This window comes from Pinus tabuliformis, chromosome 8 (assembly GCF_031772625.1).
Source record: "Pinus tabuliformis cultivar Carrire ecotype Pingquan chromosome 8, CPIR1, whole genome shotgun sequence".
Taxonomy (NCBI): Eukaryota; Viridiplantae; Streptophyta; class Pinopsida; order Pinales; family Pinaceae; genus Pinus; species Pinus tabuliformis.
In genome coordinates this window covers 1,852,319,548-1,852,339,049 of record NC_142294.1, presented here as the reverse complement: position 1 = coordinate 1,852,339,049, position 19,502 = coordinate 1,852,319,548, and positions in this window count along the sequence as shown.

The following is a 19,502-nucleotide window of genomic DNA, read 5'->3' as shown; positions in this document are numbered from 1 at the left end:
CCTCTGTAATTGAGGGCTTCAACACCCTCCTCACGTCCACACCAAAAAGAAGCCTCGCAGCGGCATTAAGAGGTATTCCTAGAGTTATTGTTCTCTATCGCCATGCCAATGCGGATAAAACCTCGAATGTCATACAGTGCTCCTTCAGCTCTTCTGCGATGGGTTCTTTTATACTTTGTAAGGCATCCAAGCTGAAGAAAAACGAGAAGTTGACGAGATCATCGGCTTTCACAGTATTGAGATCTATGGGGGAATTAGGGTTGACGATGAATCCACTTTTGAGGAACTCTTCATGCTAAAACGAACTATAGGAGGCTGGTGGGGTTTGAGAACTCCCCTCTGCCATACTGGTTCAATGGAAAGCTTCGCCTCTCATCTAGAAATCTCTGCAACTCCCCTAAGAAACTGTGTTGCCCCTAGCCCCTCACACAAATTATGGTTGAAACTCACACCAACAACAAGGCCCCCACAATTGAAGTGCGTTATCTATTATTTTGAAAATAAAGGTCAACCAATACATTAGATTCTTAAGATTAATGATAGAGGGAGACCCAACACTATGAGGAATGAATTTTACCTAAAATATGGCTGGAAGGACTTCCTCGACCTCAGTAAGGTGATGTAGCAGAGGGTTGAATGGGAGTTTAGGGTCTTCCAATATCCCCTACTATGAAAAACCGGTGTTCGTGGTGGCTTCAACTAACAGGGTGCCCTTTCCTATGCACTCTACCTGGAGTTTTCTTTAGTCGGCCTGCAAGTGGGTAATAGCAAGTCAATGCTTTTGACAGTGCATACCGAATAATTTTCACTGGAGTTTGGGATTTATGAGAACCATTATCGTAAACAAGCATCAAATCTAATTCTCAAGAGGAGATGGTTGTCTAGATTGGAAAGACAGAGGATGGTTTTCGGAGAAGGCTGAGAAGGTGGCATCGTAATAGACCCTATTACATTTATAGACACCTGAACTTGGGAGAAATATTCTTTGGATTCAAGGCTCTCCATTTGTAAATCCTCATTTTCAACTACTTCTTCAAAAGCCCTACTCCACTCTGTGTGAAGGAATGGTGATGATCTGATTAAATAGACAGAAGTTGCTGGATTATTACGTTCTGTACAGGTGCTATACATAGAAGTCGATGGAACCTACTTGTACGAAACTTCCAAAAAAAAGTCCAAAATTTCTATAATCTTTGCATTACTCGTGAGATTTTTGAGTTTTTATTAGCCCCACCCTCCCAAAGCAGAGTAGACATTTTTTTTCTTAAGCATATTAATGGCTAGATAAATGTTTTGTTTATCTATTTGTCAATCTGGTATTCAGTCTTATGTCCATGATATACAAGTAGTCGTTGGATTGAATTTCTTTCAAATCATAGTTGATTAAATATCACTATCATGACCTCCTTCATATATAATTATCTTAAAGTCATATTCTAACCATGCATATTATACCTTCCACCAGTATGGTGTTAGACATTTGATTTTTTTTTAATGAGTTTTATGGATTGAATTTTATTATTTTTTATTAATATTTAAAATTATAATCTGAAAAACGATTGGTTTAGGTGTCATTTTATAATGATTGTTATTGAAATTTTCTCATAACACAATATTATGTGGATAACTTCTTTAAATTTTGTTATAAATATTGGATGCAATTGTAATATTTATGCCATAATTTTTGGATATTTCTAAATTTTTCATTGTTAAGTTTCATAGGATACAACCAAGAATTCGAATCTTTGAAAATTATACTCATGGATACTTACGATTTAATAAATAGGAGAAAATATGAAGGCTTTTTATTGGTTACTGCCCACTAAAATTTATGCAATTATTTTCGCACGAGGCAATTAATTTTCAGCATCATATTTATTAGACAATTTTTTCTGAAATCTTATTAAGATTAAATAATTAATTGAAATGTAATATAATTATTTTATAATAAGTCTTCAATTTCAAAACTAATAAATATTGTAACTTAACAAATTTAAAATCTTATTAGTCTAATGAAATAAATTTATTCATAAACAAGTACAATGGGTTAAACTCATTAATAATTAAATTAAAATTGACTCAAAAAATAATTTTTTATTTAACATATATTAAAAATAGTTAGAAACTTAAAAATGTTAATATAGATTAATTTAAGTATTATATAATTTTTTTAAATAAAAGCCACCTATTTATGTTACCTAGTTATTTACATGAAAATGTAATGAATTCTAAAAAATAAATTAAATTATAGTTGTATATATAAACAGAATTTTATCTCATATACATAAGAAATGAGTAAAAAAATATTAATAATAAATTGAAATGGTTATAAATTCAAACAAAAAATAAGTAAGTAAATAAAGTAACTCAATTTTTAATATCTACATTGATAAGCTAGAATAATGTTGGAAGTTGGGGTTTCATGGCCCACAACTCATTGGTATGTTCATTTCTCTTCTCCTTTACGCTCATGATATCATTCTTGTAGCTCAAAGTCTTGATGGTCTCAATAAGTAGCATGAAATCCTCCATGATTACTACTTCAAGATGGGTATAACTATTAATACCAACAAGGCTAAAGTCATGATAATTAAATCCAAAAATTTCAACCATGATAACTTCATCTATGATAACAAGTATTTAGATTTGGTCTCTTCATAAAAATATTTAGGTATTGATTTTCATTATTATCTCAATTAGAATTATCGCATTGAGAAAATGATTATTGGAAGCTAGAAGTCTTATTATCAACGTCAAAACAATTGTAAGTTGACTATTCTTTGGATTTGGAGTAAAAGGAAATTTGTTATCCTTGTTATTTTATACATATGTGAGGTTTGGGGTTGTAACATATATAAAGATGCATTAAGAAAGATCGCTTTGAACCAAAAGAAATTTATAACCTACAACCTTAAGATTTAAGGAAATACTCCTTATCCTACATTCTTGATTGAAGCTAGTATTTCCCCAATTGAAAGCGTGATTATGTACTTTAGGTATCTGATGTATAAGAAAAAATTTACCACATAGAAGGAATGAGGTTCCCAAAATTTCTTCTAACTCTAGCCAAAAGCCCCACCTCTAGCTCAAGTGAGGTTGGCATAAGGACACAAAATCTTAGCTCGACCACTAGGGGATGAGGGAGGATATCATCTTGGAGAATGAAGATATATTTAAAATACTATTACTTCCAAATTGAAGCATAAGGTTTGGGATGATAAGGAGTTAGAGGGATAAATGAAGTTAATGTATTATAAGGAGGTGATCAACCCCACTATTTCTAACCAAAATTATATTTCTGTCTTGACTAGTGTTAAGAAGAAAATGAATATTTCGAAGATAAGAACTAATTCCCACATGATTCTAAGTGAAACTGAGCATTGGTATATTCTTAAAACACCTTCGCAGGAATGTAAACTTTGCAATACTAAGAGAGTTGAAGATTAAAAACACTTTCTCTTGGATTGTCCGACTTTTACTGAGATCCACACCCATTTCCAAAACATTTTTCCGACTACCAACCTCGCTGACTTGTTAAGTCAACAAAAATATTGTGAGGAAGGCTTTTTCTCCTTTTTTTTTCATAGAAATAGCATATTAAAGGGTGGAAATCTCCTAATTTCCTAAGGTATAATAGAAGTCATCATCATCATCACCATCATTTTTCATAAGGAATATATTCAACCTATTTTTCACAATATATCTAGCAAGAACAATTATCCTATAAAATATACCTATCTATACTTTAGACCTAAAATTTATAACTTTGTAGAAAACGTTCTAAAAGAATTATCACTACTACATTATTATACATGCAGAATGCATGGTATTACACATCCAGTTTTTACTCTGACCACGTATTACTTTGTTTTGGACCAAAAATTGTTGCACATTCTCCATAGTTTAACATTATCGATTGAATTTTATTATTTTTTATTAAGATTTAATATTATTTATCTATAATATGATTGGTTCAAGTATTATTCTCACAAAGCTATTTATGAGAAGGAAATGTTGTCAATACTACATGCACTTAAGAAATGGCGACCCTACCTAATGGGAAGACACTTCAAGCTAAAAACAGATCATGATAGTCTTAAATAATTTTTAGAACAAAGATTATCTTCAGAAGAGCAACAAAAATGGGTCACAAAGATGTTAGGTTATGACTTTGAAATCATCTACTAAAAAGGGAAGCAAAATGTTGTGGTAGATGCACTCTCAGGAAAGGATGAGGATGTGGAAGCATTTCTTTGTGCCATTTCTATTATCCAACTAGATTGGATAAACGAAACAAGGGATGAATGGAAGAATGACGAGGAAGTGTGGGCACTCATTCAAAACATACAACAATATCCCAATACATCTAATACATTTACTGGAAAAATGATTCGTTATGGTATAAGGATCGGTTATACCTATGTAAGAATTCCCAAATCCAACAAAAGACTTGCACACCTCTCCCTTAGGAGGGCACTCAGGATTTCTAAAAACCTACCACAGGGTTAAGAAGGATTTTTTTAGGATGGCCTTAAATCGGATATTCAAAAGTTTTTGGCGGAATGTTTGGTTTTCCAACAAAATAAAGTTGAAACAATTAAGACCCCAGGACTAGTACAACCTTTATCCATTCCAAGCCAACATTGGGAGGATGTTTCAATGGATTTTATCACAATTTTACCCAAGTCCAAAGGAAAGAGTGTTATCATGGTGGTAGTTGACAAACTTACCAAGTATGCACATTTTTGTGCATCATCTCATCCATTTAAAGCAAGTACAGTTTCTATTACATTTATGGAAACAATTCAAAAGCTACATGGAAACCCAAAGATCATTGTAAGTGACAGAGATCCATTTTCACCAGTAATTTTTGTACAAGATTTTTTTCTTGTCTTGGTACTCATTTAGCTCATAGCTCATTTTATTATCCTCAATCTGATGGGCAAACTGAGATAGTAAACAAATGTTTGGAAGGATATCTTTGTTTCTTTGTATCTGATAAACAAACACAATGGGTCAAATGGCTGCCTTCTGCTGAATGGTGGTATAACACTTCCTTCCATACTACAACAAAAATGTTCCCAATTATGGAACTTTATGGATATCGTCAACCATCCATCACATCATATTTAAGAGAATTTCTAAGGTTCAAGCAGTGGAAGTTCACATCGGGCATCAACAACAAGTTCTCCAACTCTTAAAGGATAACCTCACCTTAGCACATAATAGAATGAAACAGTAGGCAAATCAACATCGTAGCGAAATAAGTTTTGATGTAGGTGATTGGGTATTCCTACGGCTACAACCATATAAACAAATGTCCCTCAATCAAGCTAAGAAAGATAATAAATTATCACCAAAGTATTATGGTCTGTATAAGGTGTTGCAAAAGATAGGTACTATGGCATACAAATTGGAGCTTCTTGCAGCTTCTCGAGTGCACCTAGTTTTCCATGTTTCATGCTTAAAGAAGGTTAAAGGTCACAAGCTTCTAGTTCAAACAATATTTCTAGTACTTGATGAGGAAGGAAAAATCATAATGGAAACTAAAGTAGTCAAAGAAACAAGAAATAGACAGCTACGAAGTCGATCAATTTCAGAGTATCTCATCAAGTGGAAGAATTTACCTGTTGAAGATTCCACATGGGAGGATGAGAATTTTACATAGAAGCATCCAGAACTAGTCAAGCATTGAGGAAAACACTTTTTTGAAGGAGAGGGGCATGTTAGGTCCCTATAATACTAGTGATTCCCCCATTAATATTGTTGTTTTATCCCTTATTGTTATGGTTGTGCCTCTATTGTCCCCATATTGTTATTATTGTGCCCCAGAAAATCCCACTATTGTTATTTTTGTGCCTTTATATTATTATTATTAGGACGACTTTGGTTATATTGTGACCCCTTAGACTCCTATATATAGAAAGGAGGTTTTTTCATTTGAAGCATCCAAGAATTTTTCATTTGTGTAATGTAAAGGAGGTTGCCCTCTCGAAGAGGCTTATTTGTAAGGCATTGATCTATCTTTTCTATCTTTTTGTGATTTGGTTTCATAACAACTAGAGTATGAGTGGGATTTGAGTGATTTCAAGAATTGCAGATTTTCAAATATGTAAAGAAGATACTCAAATCTCCCATCAATAAATTCCCAACCAATATCATCTTCAGGGAATCAGTATTCAAGATTAAAAAAGCGTGTGTGAAACTGTTCAACGGATTCATCGAGTGACTTTTGTAATTTCATAATTTCTTTATTGATTGCTTTATAGTCAAAGTGATTGAAAGCATGTTCTATCTCTGTGACCAAATGAGCAAGGTAATGAATAGCTTTTTCGAGCAGTGTGACAGATCAGTGCATTGGGTTCCCTCGAAGCATGTAGACGCACAATATGCAACTCATGTATTCTTCAAAGAATCCATGTCTTTCACATGATCCTACAATGCCGACCATGTGCCTAACCAAGGCTACGTTGCCTCCATCATCATATGTTCTATGAGACAAGTTATCTGAGAGATTTTTCGAAATAATGAAGTCTTTTCCATAAGACATGCACTCCGGAAGAGAAACTTGGTAGTTAGTCATGATAGATATGTAAAGATTCAAAAAATATGTGAGCACTCAGCTTGTCATTTGGCCCTCCTTCTAGCACCAAAATGTTGATGGTGTTGGACCCGCCAAAATGTAAGGGGATCTCCCCGGTAAGAAGTCCCATTTAAACCTCAGACCGTTTGGTGTAGGAGTCCCAAGAGTGGGTCGTACGGTAATGCCTTGATCGCGATTTTTCACAGAGGCAAGTAAGATAACTCTATTGGTAGAAAGAGTGTGACAGCTACAGTAAGACAGGGAAGGCACATTAGAGGTTCTAACACACTAAGGGTGAGGTGAGTGTGCCACTTGGAAACCTTTGATAACACTCGGCTTGGAAGGGAACACACGAGTGAAGATACATCACAACATGGAAGGAAAGTTAGCAAGAAATCCAAAGTGATGGTTAAACGAACAACACATTTCAGAAAGATTCATACATACTTATACAAAAGAGTCTATAAATGCATGCATAAGCAAACCAATACATATATCATTTAGAGTAAACCAGATAACATAGAATACAATATAACATATGCATGAAATGTGCTAGCTCTTGTTATATTAAGAAGTGTACTTGTTCCAGTCATACAATACATCCATGTCCAACCACTCGTTCCAATAGTGGAACTTTACAGCCACAATCGCCTACTCCTCCAAAGAGATGTACTAGCTATGGTAGTGGAGAAGCGAAGGCTCATTACAATATTATCCAAGCTCTCTCTAAGATAATCCTATCGGAAGCTTGGCTGATCGAAAGCCTTTACAATGAGTTATGAGGTTCTATTTATAGTGAAGGGTGGGGTGACCCTTGGCATTCCCCTTTGTGACAATTCATCTACCCTCATAACTCTTCATCTACTCTTTGACTATTGCATCCAACTATTGACACTTGACTTACACTTGACAAGATGTTACATTACAATGCACATGTACCCCTGTGAGACAAAATGGCTTGAGCAAGCCATACAAGACATCACTGACGTTTGGCCTATTGTGGTGAGACCATCTCTTTGACATGCTTGTGATGGTGAAGGTGGTGAGCTGATGCCAAGCTTGGTCATCCGTGTTGGTGTACATGCACCCCATGGTGACATCTTGTTGAAGTGAACTCTTGCCTCCGTTGCATCTGGGTACATTGGTGTGGCTCCTTCATCCAACTCATCTGCTAGCATGTGTATGGCTTTCTTGGTGCAACCGAACCAGAAACACACTGATGCATAGTGTCCGTGCTGATCTTCTAGTGTGTGCTAGTGGTCATGCACATCAAGTGTCAACTACATGCTCAGATCTAGTTGCCCTTGCTTCTTGTCTTTGCCTTCGTGAGTGTGTTGAATGGGTTGGATCGCATGCATGTGCAAAATGATATGCATGCTGTCGAATCCCTTACATATGATCAATAACATTGCTCACCATGTTTTCTCTATTTATACGGGCGTAGTTTCATTAGTGAGTGCATGTTGCACCCCTTGTTGTTCCTGTTAATGCTGCGACTCATTCTCTTGTCTGTGCAACTCATGTTCTTCCTTGAGTTGATGCTTCAACACATGCAACTCCTTCTTTGTTCCATTCTATTTCTTCATGCGATTGTGTCATCACCTCATAGCCTAAGTCCCCAAAGCTTCTTTCATCATCAATGGACCTACTTGAGTTTGCAACTTTGTTCTGCCTCCGCGTTGTCAACAACTGTCCTCTTGCATTCGTTGCATCTGGTATGCTGCCTTCAACTGCTATTCATGATGCTTCTCGTTATGATGTTGCTGCTATCATATCTTGATGTCCTTGTCTACAAACAACTTGATGTCTTTGTGGGTAGGAAATCTCATAGACACTTGATCAATTGCATCACTAAGTGTTCTTTGAATGATGTCTTCAACTCTACTCTCTTGGAAACCATTGTACCTATGCTGCTAAGACGCAAATGAGCCCCTGGGATACCTGGAGACATGACAACACTCATGGAAAGAAATCTATTAGTCAAAAACCAAAATGAACTTGAGAAATAGCTTGCAACATGTCTGTGTGACTGATCATGAAGGTTGCACAATTTCCGCCGAGAGGTCAGGAGATTGAGTGCCGAGACTGCGCAAGGCACAATCTGAGCTTTTGGGATACTGACTGATTATTGGAACTATGCAATGCACAGTCCAGTCTGGCCGCTGACTACTGGAATTACGTAATGCATAATCTAATCTGGCAATGGTTGAAGGCTCAGTGACTGCGTTGTGCAATTTTCTGGGCTAGCAATCACTCGCCCTCATAACTATACAATGCAAGATTGGAGGACATTCATTGTGGAGAAATGCACATTTCTTGAGAGGAATATAGAGCCTTCCCTCTCAGGATTGTGCAATATTGTCTTGGTGAGGCAAATTTTGGGTCAAGGTTGCCCAGACTCGCTGATAGGCAACTAAACGCGAATGTGAATCTGAATGCATGGTGATATTAAGTGTAAGCACAAGTGAATTATCATGCATGAAAATGGTGAAAGATAGATTTATCAAATAAGACAACATCCATGTTTGTGAGGTGAGTCGCCGAATCGGTGGCTAGTTGTGAAAAATCATTTCATGCATGCGACAACAATGAGATGTTAATGAAAATGAAAACGGTGCTAGTACAAGCTAGTATGTATAAAAGTGACAACAAGCACTCACTGAAATCAAGAAAATAGTGTTCATATGAAGCGAAACACAAAAAGCACCAGAAATGCAACACAAGACATGGAAAGTGGGTTTACCCCAAAAGAATTGAGTTGAATGTGCCGATAGCTCCTAGATGCGATGTGGGATATCAAAGCTACAATGTTGATGTGAGGAGTGAGCTCTGCAGTGTTCGGTTGATGAGTTTTGATAAAATCGAGGTTGTGATGCACATGCCACAAATATAGGGAAAGCAACACTTGGTGGGAGGTTTCTAAAATGATCCTTGCATGTAACCTCCAGTTACCAAAAATAGATCCCTAGAACAAGGGATGCCTTTGCATGCTGCCTTGGGAGAAGAAGCCAATGCATGCAAGTCTATTTTTGCTCAATCCTGGGGGGAACCTGTAAACTCAGTTGCACATGTAAGAGACTGCTCCACTGCTGGGAGAAAATTTGCATTTCTAGGTGGGAGATGGGCTAGCTACTTAGAATATTTGCACAATTAATGGGAAGAACAGCTGACTGCTGCTGAGATTTGCACAAATTCTAGGTTGAACAGCCCATCTCGGGAGAATTGCACAATTTTTTGGTTGAAGCTTGCTCAGTGGAATTGTGCAATTCTGGGGCCCAACAGGGTACCAGTCAGGATTACACAATTTCTAGAGGGAAGTCTAGTTTCCCTCTAGATTTGTGCAAATTATTGAAGGAGTTGTTCAGCCTGCTATTGGACCAAGTCTGGATGAACAACCTGTGAGGGGAATACATCAAGGTTTGATCGACATGCTGTCTTTTTGCAAGAAAATCACTGGAGTTTGTGTACTTGACAAAGCAATACATGCCGCTGTGAAGGTTGGTAGGGAGGTTCCAAAACGAAGCTAAGGAAAAATTTTGGAGGGCAGTTGTAGCCGCTACAACATAATTATAAATAAGAGAAACCAAAAAATTCATATTTCAAACCTCATAATGGCAAGTTCAAAGGAAAAGGCAAGGGAAAGGACATGAAGGAAGTTACAACCAAGGAGGAATGATAAAATCCATCTTGCACACATTGCAAGAAGGAAGGTCGTGGTGATTAACACTCTTAGAAGCTACATTCAAAGTTGAAACAAAAGAGATTTGGTGGGAGGAACAAGAAAAATATGGTGGCAACCATGCAACAGGAACTTGCATTTGATTCTGCTGACAAGACACATATCACAACAATGGGCATACAAGGCACTCCTCTTCAAGCTAATGGAAATTCTAAATTGCATGCAAGTACAATTTCTTCAAATGAGTCTCTTTTTAATGAACAAAACATGACTGAACTATTCCACATTAGATTCATAATGAAACATACTAAAGTGGAAACCTTGTTTGATTCAGGCTCATAAGAAAACTTCATTTTAGAATCATTGGTTAAGAAGTTAGGATTAGAGACCAAGCCTCACCCAAAACACTACCCTCTTGGTTAGGTGTGTGATAAAGCCAAATTACATGTAACCAAGCAGTGTAGATCTAGATTTGTGATTGCATCCAAACTAGTAGATCAGGTTGATTTTGATGTTGTACCCTTGGATATTTGTGGTATTGTATTGTGGATCCCATGCTTGTATGATAGGAAAGAAGTTTTCTTTCTCCATGAAAACAATTATCATCTCATGAATGATGAGGTGGAATATATAGTTAGAGCTCTTCATGTCCAAATTAGTGCTAGTCTTGTAAGTGCAAGTTAGATGAAAAGATTGATCAATTCCAGCAAAGGGTGGATGCTCGTGGTAGTGAGAGAAAAATATGTAGATACATTTGAAGCTTTCCAAGGATGTGATCCCACTCCTAGAAAGGAATTGTATGAAATAGTGTCTAATTATAATGGGAATTTTCAGGAACCAAGTGGGTTGCCTCTAAAGCATGAGATCCAATAGGATAATCACTTGCAGAAGGATTCGGACCCTTTAACCAAAATGTTTATGTACAGGCTGTTAGCCATTGAGATGGAGGAGATAAAGAAGAAGGTGCAGGAAATGTTGAACCAAGGGGTCATAAGGCAAAGTTCATCTCAATGTGGTCACCCATCATGTTGGTGTTGAAGAAGGATGGCACATGGAGGATGTGCATAAACTATAGAGAACTCAACAAAATAATGGTGAAGAATAAGTACCCTCTCCCTCTCATTGATGATTTATTAGATCAATTGAAAAATGTTGTCTATTTCACAAAACTGGACTTGTGGAGTGGTTATGATGAGATCATGATTGGAGAAAAGGATGTATGGAATACTAATTCAAGATAAAATAGGAGTTGTTTCAATGGATGGTGATTCCATTCGGACTATGCAATGCTCCCACCACATTCATGACAGTGATGAATGATATTTTCAGACATTTCCTTGATGATCTTGTACTTGTGTATCTTGGTGACATTCTTGTTTTCAGTAGAACATGAGAATATCATGTGAGTCATGTTAAAAAGGTTCTTGATGTTTTGCAAAAAGAAAAATTGTATGTCAAAATGTCTAAGTTTGAATTTGGTAAGACCTCTTTGGTTTACATGGGTCACATTGTCGGAGGTGGAAACTTAAAAATAGATCCTTCTAAAATTGATGTGATTGTAAAGTGGCCTAAACCCACCAATGTTATAGAGGTCCATAGCTTTTTGGGTGTAGTACAATACTGGAGAAGGTTCATTTCCAACTTATTCATCATTTCATCCCCCTAACATGCATTGAAAAGTGTGAAGAAAAACTTTTAGTCGGGAGGAAAGCAACAGAAAGCCTTTGATATTCTGAAAGAGAAGATCAGTACCACACTAGTTTTGGCCTTACCTGACCTCTAGTAACCATTTTAGATCGAGATGGATGCTAGTATGTACATCATGGGAGTAGTGTTGATGCAGCAAAGGAAAGTTGTATGTAACCATTCAAAGATATTATCCCAAGTTGTTGTGAGCTATCCCACATATGATGAGGAATTTTATGCCTTGGCTCAAAGAATGAAGAAGTTGAAGGGCTATTTGATTGGAAAGGAGACTATCATTCACACATATCACCAACCCTTACAGTACCTATAGTACCAAACCAAGCTTCAACAAGTAGGTCATTTCCGATGTATGAGATTCCTTGAGTGGTTTCACTTGGTAATAAAACACAAGAAGGGCACTAGCAACAATGTGGTAGATATGCTCTCTAGCCCTCCTATTTTTTCATCTATGGTTTCGCAAAATGCTTCTTTATCTTTTGAAAGTTATGTTAAACATTATGTTGATGACGATGAATTTAAGGATATTTATGCAATCATGACTCATGGATCACAGGTGGATGATTACCATTTTTAGGGAAAATCGTTGTATCACCTTAGAAAACTTTGTATCCCCACTAATGAGAAAATACATGTAATTAGAGAGGCACATACCTATCTTGTGTTAGGTCATTTTGGTGTAGGGAAAACTTTGTGTCATTTGCAAAGCTTGTGTTATTGGACTCACATGAAAAATATTGTTACTCGATATGTAAAGGGATGTGTGTTGCATTGAGTTAGCAAGCTCACTAATAGAAACTTCTGGTTCTACACACCACTCCCTGTTCCAATTCTTCCATGGGAAAGTGTGTCAATGGATTTTGTAGGCAATTTTATTTTGTCTAGGAGAGGTCATAAATATTTGTATGTCATTGTGGATCGATTTAACAAAATCTGTCTTAATGCCTTATAAAAAGTAGGTCACTATAGAGCTTATTGTTGATCTCTTCTTCAAATTTGTATGGGTCAACATTGGGCTGCCCACATCCATTGTTTCTAATCAAGACTCTCGCTTTCTAGGGGAGTTTTGGATGAGTTTGTGGAGAATGATAGACACCAAGTTGAAGAGGATCATGAAATTTCATCTGCAAACTGACAGAGAAAGAGAGGTTTTCAACCGCATAGTCATAAATTTACCCCAAGGCTATTGTGGCAAGCATCCCAAGTTGTGGGACGACTAACTTCCTTATGTACAACATGCATATAATCAGGAAGTGAATTCATCCAATCAAAGCTCACCATTCGAGACATGCTTTGAATATTTTCCAAAGTACCCCTTAGACACGGTATTTGGGAGAGATGAAGATTCATGTGGACAATATGACAGGGAAAAAGTGTGGAAGTTCATTCAACTAATTCAAATGATCCACTAGGAAGTTCAGGAGAAGTTGGAGAAAATTCAAGATCAATACAAATATCAACATGAAAAGCACTGAGTTGATCGCAAAAATTCCATGTTGGAGAAAAAGTGTGAATCCACATTAGCAAAGATAGGATGAAAGGGGAAGGAAAGAAGTTGAGACCAATCTGATATGGCTCATTCACCATATTATAAAATATTGGAGACAATGATTTTCATCTCGATTTTCCAACATATTACATGAAGATGTATTCAACAGTTAACATTGAAAATTTGAAGCTTTATGACCCTCCTTTGATCATGGACACCGAAGAGGTTGGACAAGTTCCTACAATGGACAAATTTTCACCCAAATTCTTGGACAAGCTACCAGAGGATGTCATTCTTGATAGGAAGACTAAGCCTTCACGACGATGAGGCATGGAGAAAGTGATGAAGCAATTCCCTCACTTTCCAATCAACTGAGAAAGCTAATTAGTGGGGAGGAATGATCTAGGTGGCTCTAAAAATAGAAGTGGACTGGAAAACAGTCAAAAATAAAAGTTATCGGATTGAAGTGTGACTAGGAAAAGATCGAAACTTTTGTTGTCTTGATTCCAATGGCATGAAAAACACTAAAATTTGAGTTTGTATGCCCAAGAAATAGATGGTCAAATTTCAGGTCAAAATAGCCCTAGTGGGAGTCACTAACGATGCAACAATTTGGCAAATGTTTGGCGCATGGAATATGGCAGTTGAAATGAGAGAATTCGTCACCTCTTTAATTTTCTTAGTGACCCTTAAAAACCTCCACCAATATTTTAACCATCATTGTTAAGAAAATAAAAAATATATATAAAAATGTGGTGGCGAGCTTCCACCCCCCCAATGACACATGTTTAACTATAATAAGGTGGGTGGTACACCGACTGACCCACCCAACCAACAAATGTTCACATATTAAATGAGGTTGGAAGCATTTGAACCAACCCAACTTCCTGGCTGACTCACCCATAGGTGGCCCCACATACTATCCATGGAATAAAAACAAGAACTTATAACTAATAAAAACCACGACAATGCCTAATTTGAGAGAGCCACAAGATTTGACACAAGGCGGAATGTAAGAAAATGAGCTGCCACAACCAACAAGCCAAACGGATTTTTTGTGAACTCCACCCACATGAAATGTACTTATACCCCATCATTCATCCAAGCATGGGGAAGAGTGATGGATCCGCACCAGAAGAGGCTGAGTGCATGTGGATCCAGGAGCACACCCATGCCATAACCGTGCCCAGGTGGGAATGAAATTCAAGAAATATACTTAGGGAATATTGGGATAATATTTCTGCATGGAATCTAAACATTCCTTGGAGCTCTAGAGGTAAATTGGCCAGAATATGGTAAGTTTTATGACTCATTTGACACGATTTCATAGAACGAATCCAATGGTTATGTATGTTTCTGCATTTAATATTTTTCATTTTTTGTCCATGCTGGAAAATGGAGGTATAATGGTCATTTATTTAAATTTTATTGTAATTCATTTTTTCTACCATTTAATGAATGAGGCCTCCCCACTTTGTGCAGGGCTCGGAGACGTAGCCCACACTTGGTGAACTCTATAAATCAAAGTATTTTGCGCCTTTGATCTAATGGTTGCTTTTTATTTATGCTTATTTTCATGTTTTTAAGTTACTTGATTACATAATATTTTATATGTAGTTATGTATATATCCATGAAGTAAAAGATCTGGATAACTAAGGAACGAGGGTCATCATTTGTCAACTTAAGATTGACAATGGTGATCATCAATTGAACAACTTTTAGTTGAGAGTGTGAATCATATAATTACTTCAACTTCTTTAATACTTCAAAGTAATTTGAAAAGGGTCAAATATGACGAATCATGTCTTCATATATTGACATTGCAATCGATGCATAGGCCTTAGTGTTCTTGTTTTCAAAAATGGAAAACTCCTTGTTAGAAGTGGGATTCTCAAGGTGCATTATCTACTTCTCCTTCCCAAACTCCTTTCCATAACTCATTGAAACTAAGGGCATTTTTTTATATACCTAGACCACTCATGATAGGTATCTTTTCCAAAGAGAACTACTCCCATGATGAAGAGGAGTGAATGTGTAACAACCCCACGTTAAAATTTCATATAATAAAATCAGTAAAGGAAAAATAAGACAAAGTTCATGGGACTTGTATTCCTAGTTAAATGGTGGGGAAAGTGGATGTTCATTTTGTTTATTATGGTTAACGGGAAATTATCAAAGGAGATGACAATGGTTTCATAAAGGAAAGAAGCATTACACGACATTTTATTTATGAAAATAAAGGAAAGTAATAAAAAAGGAAGGTGAAAGGTCATAGGTTGCATGTGAGGAGGAAATTTAAGGAAAATAATTGAAATTGAAGAAAATCAAGGCCTCAATTATAAATACGCTTCCGACGATCAATTCATAGTTGTTGTCAGTTGGAGCTTTTGTTAGTTTTAGATTGAATCTCTATCTCTGTTCTCTCTCTCATACTCTTGTACACTTGGAGAATTATTGGAGCAATCTAGCATTGGAGAAAGCAAGGCAAAGGAAGGGAAAGGATTGGAAGGAATCCATAATCAAGCAAGGATGAGTTAGATCAAGCTGTTACAATGAGATTTCTTGTTAGTATCGAGTTGCATGTATTATTTCCTTTCTATTTTTAGGATGCATGGTACATTCATGTGTGTATTTGGTTCTCTTGATTTCATTGGCATGGGTTTTACCATGTGTGAGAATGGTTTCAACCTTTCCTTTCCATTTCTAAATAGCCATGGCATGTTGGGGTTCTTTTACATGGTTGAGATGGATTGTTGGATGATTTTAAAACTGAGTGGGGTGGTCTCAAGAAAATTTATAAAGGCGTAAGAATCTGTTGAATGATAAATGGCAAGATAAATGGTAAATCCTGAGGGTAGAGATGAGAAAACTTGTCATGATTTAGGTTCAAATATTCAGAGGTATCCATGCTTATCTAGGGCCTAGTGATACCTAAACTGGTATGTGGGGGGATTTCGGTAAAGCATGGTAGTGTATGTTTATTGTTTGGGCCTAGGAATCCCTTCACTAAAATATGGCAGGATACATGGTAAACCCTAGCTATATAGATGAGGGTTTCGGGCCTAGGAATCCCTTAACCCGTAATGGCGGGATACACAGTAAAGCTTGAGAAGCCCTCATTAGTTTTATTGTGAGTCCCAAATTCATGCTTGGAATATCGCATGGGGGTAACTGGCTAAAGGAAATATTTGGTTCAACCCAATCTATGAATTGTTGGGTTGTGTTATATTCTTTCCACAACTAGCTCACGTAGTTAACTGCGGGGTTAGAGGGGGGGTGGAGCCCCCCCTTCGTTGTGCCGAATGCGTAGCGGGGGGGGGTAACAGGGGTTTTGAGGGGTAAGGTAACCCCCTTCTATGGGGTCCAGGAAAGCGCCCCAAAAAAATTTGTTTTTTGGATCCTATGTTAGGTTGGGCAGACCTACCTATGGTTTTGTGCATTATTTTCGCACATGGTTTTGGATGTGATGGTTTTTGGTCCACGGTTTTGGATGTGATGGTTTTCGGTCCATGGCATTGAATGCTTTGGTGTGTATAAATACGTATTGTAATATTGAATGGAACATAATGAAAAATCAAGCTAGTAGTCCCGGTTTTGGGATCCAAGGGAAAATCTCTGTGTATATGTGTTTTATGTGTTATGCTCTCGCATTGTTTATTTTCTATGTTTTAGAATTCATATGTAGGTAATTTTTATATGGGGTTAAAACCTACATTTGATATCAGAGCTGTTTTGGCTTTAAGGGGATGCCTCTGTTGCTGAGGGGTTTCGCTCGGGCTTGTGGTAGATCCTGTTCAATGGGAGATTTGCGGGATCAATTCTGGTGGTGAAAGAAGATGGCGAGCAATGGAAAGATAGAGATCAAGGAATTTAATGGTCAGATTTTTTTAGTTATGAAAACTCAAGATGGAGGATCTATTGGTGGATAAAGATCAGTGGGTCACGGTAGATCCAGGTACTAAACCAACGAGAGTGTCCAATGAAGAATGGAAGAAGATGGATCAAAAGGCTAAGAGCATGATATGGTTGTGTGTCTCAGATTTAGTATTGCTAAATTTATTAGGGGAAGCTACGGCAAAGGATTTGTGGGACAAGTTAGGCACTTTGTACCAATCTAAGTCTCTGGTGAATAAACTATTCCTACGGAAAAATTTGAGATGGAGACTCGATGATAGAACATTTGAAAACACTTAATACTATGGTAAGTTAGTTATTATCTGTTGATATTAAAATTTCAAATCAAGACAAGTGCATCAGTTTGTTGTGTTCTCTACCAAATTCGTGGGATAGTCTGGTTATTGCAAGAGGTAGCAATGCAACTGCCTTATAGTTTGTTGAAATAGTCTCATCCTTGTTGACGGAGGAGATGAGACGGAAAAATATGGAGAGCCAAAATGGTGATGCCTTGTCTCTACGAGTACGGTCCCATAACAGAAACAAAAATAAGTCATCGAGTGGGAGATCTAAATCTAGAGGGAGATCTAAATCTCTAAGAAAACTTGTAAAGGTGGTGTGCTAGAAATGTGGAAAGGAAGGACACTACAAAAGGGATTGTAAATATCATTTACATGCAAATGATATATAATAAGCTACTAACAAGTGTGTGATTTAGTAAAAGTAAATTAAAGGGAAAAAAATGAAATAAGTCACGCTACTACTTCACCCCCCACCCCCCAGCCCCTCTCATTAGTGCTCAAATATTTCCAACAGTTCTTCATAGGAGGAATAAAGTCCCTTGGCACACCTTCCCATTGAGGATCGAATTATATGAGTTGAAGAGCCACAAGGAAACAACAACAGAAATAGAAGGGGTGGATCATTTGAACTTCGCCACTAAATAATTTCATAGATATGATCTGAGGAGAGTGTGAAAACAACACTTTGAAGGCATCGGTTTCAATATGAGGTAGTCATTGATATATACAATAGAAGATGAGAAGGTAGAGGACTTGTAAATTTCAAACATGAAGTCACATCAAGAGATGGAGACTAGTTCACCCCAAGATTCAACAACTTAAGACTTGCAGGTGCAGAAGGTAGAATAGATAACCCCTCAAGAATGGAAAGTAGTTCCATAGAAGATCAAATATGATTCGAGATGCGAGAGAAGAAAGAAGTGGAAACATGATCCTTTGAACACAAGATCCATTCAAACAGAAGAGGAGAGGAGAAAAGAAAAAGAATAGGTGAAGGGGAAGTAGGAGGATTTACTCCATAAGCAACAAGAAAAAGAGGAGGAAAGGAGAAGGATATAAGAAGAACAGCAGAGTCAGTCCTAGGAGGAAGAAGCAACACAAAGACTATAATAAGCAATATTGACTCAAGAAATTGAAGAGGAATAGTTGGAGGAGGAGGATACCATCCAACCCATGGATGATGAGCCAGGTTCTCCATAGGAACGTCCCCTCACAGGGGGTCATCTTCCATTCAGAGAAATGGGAATCAAAACTCCATCCACAGACAAATTCATGAACGTGTGTGGTATAATGTTTCATAAAATTAAGAAGAGGATCACGTAACAAAGTTATAGATACTTTATGAATGATCCTAAGAATCCAGTCTTAGTTTCTACAGAGAAGGTGATAACTAGAAACACTAGCAGGAATCCAAGAGCAATCATGGTGGAAAATATTACGCTTACTACAACAAAATAACATAATTATTAGTACTTTTTTAATGAGAATGCCAAAGTGAGCAGAGAAATTGATGTGGTAAAGAAATAGGGGAGACATCTTGCGATGGAGAATCAAAGGTTATCATCAAAAAATTTCAACATTGCAGAATTACATTCAACCACGAAGGAGGAACTTGGGCCAATGGAGGACACCATGCCCTGGTTATATGACAAGATGACACTTTAACAACAATTGGTGGTTCCTCTCATTGGAATTCAATAGAAATCATAGGAAGTGGTAAAACTCCTAAAAGAAACAAACAAAGTAGTCGATCATCTTTAGGAATGGGCTGCCAAGTATTAGGATGCTCTGCAAAATTTAGAAAAGAAAGACAGGATTGTTACCAAGATAGATAAATTTTAGTTGAGGCT